The sequence below is a fragment of the Candoia aspera genome, chromosome 5 (assembly GCF_035149785.1).
Source record: "Candoia aspera isolate rCanAsp1 chromosome 5, rCanAsp1.hap2, whole genome shotgun sequence".
NCBI lineage: Eukaryota > Metazoa > Chordata > Lepidosauria > Squamata > Boidae > Candoia > Candoia aspera.
This window is the reverse complement of record NC_086157.1, coordinates 72,739,782-72,745,239: the sequence shown is the minus strand read 5'-3', so window position 1 is coordinate 72,745,239 and position 5,458 is coordinate 72,739,782. Positions and strand designations below refer to the sequence as shown.

At 35.8% G+C, this 5,458-nt stretch overlaps 1 pseudogene; it reads right to left on the bottom strand.

Annotated features, from left to right (window-relative positions):
* Window positions 1-5,066: 5,066 nt before the first annotated feature.
* Window positions 5,067-5,173, bottom strand: LOC134499410 (U2 spliceosomal RNA; annotated as a pseudogene).
* Window positions 5,174-5,458: the final 285 nt, after the last annotated feature.

Sequence of the window (5,458 nt, the reverse complement as noted above, 5' to 3'; positions counted from 1 at the left end):
TGATTTAAAAGTGATCCTGCATTTTAATTGTGTTTAAGTTTCAGACAAAATATTTTCTTCAACAATATGCTAAATTTGATGGCAGCAGGAAAAATGGCTGGCCATTATACAACCATTTTGCACTGAAAGTAACATGACATCTTTTAAGTACAGTAAATTGCACCTGTAAGCAACCTCTAAAATCAGTCAGCAAGCCTACGCGTATTTGAAAATATTTTCCTGCTACAGGAATAAATGTCTGGGTGGAATATAATATAAGCAAAATAAGTAAAACACTGACAAATTCTTAAAAAGAAGACTCGAACAAAGTAGATATTTGAGCCACTTTACATAAAGATCTTCACTGCATGTACAATAGTATAAGAAAAATCAAAACAAAATAACGTATTAAGACTGCTTCCCATGGTGAAATACATTAATTAATAGAAAATCTCAGGAGTAAGTGTTAGGATACCAATTGTCAACTCAATCTGATATGGCTTTGATGGTGTCCAGTAGCTGCAATTGTGGATCAATTGAGAGCATTGGTTGGAGGGTTGGGATTTAAAAAAAAAAAAAAAAAAAAAGATTGGCTTTCTTGTTCTGATGGGTTTTATTATGGTTTTGTGACTTGTGATGTGTAAGATGGGTGGCCATATACTGTACGTCAAATAAATAAACACATTATTTTCTTCACATTTTATCCAGCACAACTATTCAAAGACATCATTATTTTTTTCTTCTTTTAGCCTCTGTGATGGTCCAAGTTTCACAGCCATATGTTGTATTTGGAAAACCCATTGCTTGACATTGTGAATCTTTGTTGCCTGTGTGATGTTACTGCACTTTAATGTTTTGTCCAGATCTATTACAATATTTTCCCAATAGCAGATAGATCTTTATGTCATGACTACAGTCACAATCCCTATGAATTTCTGAACCAAGAATATCATTTTTTTTTTTTTACTTCTTCACCTATTTGCATTGGGTTGATGCTGCCTGTTGATATAATTTGGTGGGTGAAGGGGACAGTAGCAGCAGCAAACCAGCTTTTGCACTGTCTTCTTTTATCTTCATCTAGAGATTCCTTAACTCTTCCTAACTGCAGCTATCAAATTGATATCACCAGTATATCTGATGTCATTAATATTTCTCCCAGTGAACTAAGGTTGTATACTGTTATTTATTTATTTATTCCATTTTAAAATTTATTCTAGTCTAGCATATTCATGATATATTATGAATATGTTAACTAAGAAAGTTGTTATTATTCAAGTATGGTTCACTTCTTTTCCAGTTTTGAACCATAGAATCATAGACTGTAAGGTTAGGAATATACCCTGGAGATCATCTAGTCCAATCATCTGCTCAATGCAAGAATCTACTACTACAACAATACTGTCAGATGACTATCTACCTCTGTTTAAATGCTTCCAGCAAAACAGAATCAACACCCACTGAGCAATTTTGTTTCATTGTTGAACAGTTCTTTCCATTAGAATATTTTTCTTCATGTTTAATTTAAATATGTATCCTTGTAATTTATGCTCATTTTTCTGGGCTTGTCTTTTGGAACAGCTTTGAAAAAGTCTGCTTAGTTTTCTACAGGACATTCCTTCACGTCCTTGGAGAGAGCTATCAAGTCTTGTCTTGGTCTTCTGTTCACCAGGCTAAACCTATACAGTATCTCTAACAATTCCTCATAACTTTTTTTCCTTCCAGTCTACTTATATATTGGTTGGTATCTTCTGGATGTGCTCCAGTTTGTCAATGTCCTTATTAAAATGTGGTACCCAAAACTAGATGTATGCAGTACACCATGTCTCGCTTGATCAATGAAGAATAGTGATGAACAATAACATCTCTTGATTTTGACTTCTGCTGATGCACCCTAGGAATCTAGGAAAGCATTTGCCTTTTTTTTTTTTTAAAGCCACTTCACACTGCGGGCTAGTGTTTAGCTTTTGATTTGTCAAGATCCCATATTCTTACACTCATGCTTTCTCCACCACCAGCCCCAATACTCACATAGTCGACCAATCTGTAGTTATCTGTGTCTTCTTAAAGCCAGGGACTCATTAACTATTGCTTTGCTTATCTTGAGTTGACATTCCTTCCATTTCTCAGTTCTGTTTTAGCCAAATGAAAAATAGTTATTTTTTGTGTGAGCAAAGACTTCCTCCATCACCTCTAGCTAATCTACCATCTTTTCCAAACAGCAAGATCTCTCTCCCTCCCTCTTTTTCTTTCTCTTCCTATTGACATAGGCAAAACAACTGTCATGAGTAAGGATGGCGAGCAGGGGGCTCCCTTCCAGACCGTTAAGCACATGCGTAGCACTGAGGAATTGGTGAGCCATTCCAAGAGGCACAGATTGGGACCGCCTTAACCTGCAGGGTTTATATGGCTGGGTTTTTCCCATGCTTGTTCAGTTTGTTAGGATTACTGTTATGTATTAGCAATAAACATTGGAGAACAGTTCCTTGTCTCAGAGTGTTTCCTGGGAGTCAGGACATCAACCTATGCCAGAATAAAGCAGCTGAACACATTCTGCCATCTTATAATTTGATTACTTAGACATATACTCTGTTATGGTACACTTATTAACTATCTGGGAAAGAGATAAAAGTTTTTACCCTTTTACACAACAGTACTCACAAAGGAAAAAAACAGGAAATTAGTATGGGCTAAGCTGACTGGCAGGAGAAGAAAGAGGGGATAGAAGAAGACTTGGTTTATGAATCATGTTTGATTAAATAGCTTTGCAGCTGTAAAGACTTCCTATTCTAGGATAGTTCCAAGATTGCTTGCCTGTTCCAGAATGGACTTCTAGAAGACTGCTGAAGCATTCCAAATTGGCCCATCAAAAACAAAGATGAAGGATCAGGGTACCCGTGGTACCTATTCAAAGAGAAAGAAATTATTGTGTTCTGAAGGAAGATCACAGAAGACAATACCTGCCAGCCTGATAAGTTGCCAGTCATGCATAATTAGCATCTTTGCTTAACTCTATATGGGAAGGGACTTGCAGGCCAAAGTACTGTATATACACAAGTGAATATTGTACTGTATAACTGGTTATGTTTGAAAATGGAATTAAGAGACTCTGTTATGAATAAAGGTATGAAAATTAACAAGACGTCTCTTATGTTCTGAGTCCAATCATTTCCCAAGTACCCAATAATTAACAAAGCTGGTGGCACTGGCAGGATTTCAAACAAGCAGTCTTGTGAATAACAAGCCATGGCAAACAGAGTAGGAAAAAAAGAGCATATGGGTCCCATCTCCTGCTGACATCCAGAGGAGCTGGAGCTGGAGGGGAGGTCCCATACCTATGCTTTCATAGGCAGATAGCTGAAGCTCTAACTCAACAAGGTATGGCCAAGCTAAAACCTAAGAAAGTTCTTCCTGTCCCAATGGAGGAAGAAGAGGAGTCTAAGTCAGAAATGTTTAATTCTGAGGGGAAAAGTATCTTTACCCTGGCATATGTGTGTTGGGCAGCCCTTGGCAGTCAACCCTCGTAAGAGAAAAATAATAATGTGATAAAACTTCCCTTTCATTCCATTTGTATCCCATCTGCTAACCACAATTTATATACAGTATTTACTGTATGTGTTAGATGTTGAACAGTAAGAATTGTTGCTAGTGTCTATTTAAGTATTTCTGTTATTTTTAATTGGTCTCATAACTTCTTCCTAGCAACCATACTCCAAACGTCTAAAATTGCCTTGCTTGTAATGAGTCATATGTAAGGGAGCCATTCCTGCTTAAATCTGATTGTGCTTCTTTTACAGTATTGCCAAATTTGCCATTGCTACATATTCAGTTTTGGTTTCCCAATCTGATATCACTGGCAAGTTCTTCTTTTCCTTTTTTTAAAATACAATTTGCATTAAGAATTTTAATTACAATAGTAAAAACTAATACAAACTAAATTTAGAGAAAGAAAAGACAATGGAAAAAAAATATTTAAAAAGAGCCAGTTTGGTCTAGTGGTTAAGGCACCAGGCTAGAAACCAGGAGACTGTGAGTTCTAGTCCTGTTAGGCATGAAAGCTGGCTTGTTGACTTTGGACCAGTCACTTGCTTTTAGCCCAACTCACCTCACAAGGTTGTTGTGGGGAAAATAGGAGGAGGAAGGAGTATTAGGTATGTTCCCCACCTTGAGTTATTTATAAAAATAATAAAAGTGGGATAAAAAATCTAAAAAAAAAAAAAAGAAAAGCAAGCAAGCAGGAAAAAATAAAAAAGAATATGATGAAGAAAATGAAATGTATAAAGAATATATAGGCAAATCCATAAAACATCAACTTTTCATTCCTGGTGTCAGCAAAAAGTCCATAAAGGATTGCCATAACTTTGCAAAAAAAATAATATTGTAACCTTGATGAAATACACCAACTTTATATTCCTTCCTTTTACTTTTAGCAGTCTTAATCTTTAATTCAATCAAAGATTGTCATAGGATTTGATTTCTCTTCAATTCTTCTTTATCCCATCACACAGTTTTATTTAACAACCCTCTTTTGTAGATTCAATAAGAAAACATTTCCTAGGTCATTCTCTTGATTTATCATTTGTGGTTCCTTTTTAATTTTTAAAACTTCAGCAATTTTCTTTTGTATATCCAGTAAAGCATCCTTTTCCAAATCAGTCTCTTGGCCTGTCATTTTTAGTTCTACTTTGGTTCTTTCTCTGTCTTGTCTGGGGAAAAAAAAAAAAAAGCTCCACAACTGTCATTCCGTCATTAACGTCTTTGGGACATAGTCTATCCATAGAGTCAGACCTCATTGCTGACACTGTTGATGTTGTAACTACTAATTTCTGGGTCCATTCTTCAAAGATCTCCTTTAATATTCCCAGTGTTATGACATTTTGTATCATTTTATAAATCCCAGTACTAACCAACACCAAAAGCAGGCTTGTATTTTTTTCCCTTCTACTTAGAATCTTTAGTCCTCTAGTGTCCAGTTTCTAAAATCATCAGTTATCTTTTGTTATGACTTGCAGCAGCTAGGATAGCCAAAACAACTCTGTTTCCCATGAGAAGTTGTTTATTTTTTAATAGTTAATTCCAAAATCTTATAGTAAAAGTCAATGTTCCAAATTTATCTGAACCCTTAATTTATAATCTTAGATTAAACTGATAAGAACAGATACTACACTTGATCTTAGCCAAAAGGCCAAGAAGCCAGAGATCAGGCCAAGGCAATATTTAAACAAAGAGTCTTTGATGTTAATGCCCAGACAGACACTTAGTCACTTGCACACAACAGGTTGTTGAAATGGCTGGCAAAAATAAACTGTTCTTTCAAATAGAAAAATACCTGACAATGGGTCTGACTCAATATCGTAGGATAGCTCTTACTAGAGCAAGATTTGAGCAGCTAGATTCTATGATCAAATACAGACGATTCCACCAAGTGCCTTACCTTGAGAGAACGTGTGTTTGTGGAGCATCTGAAATAGAAGACATTGCA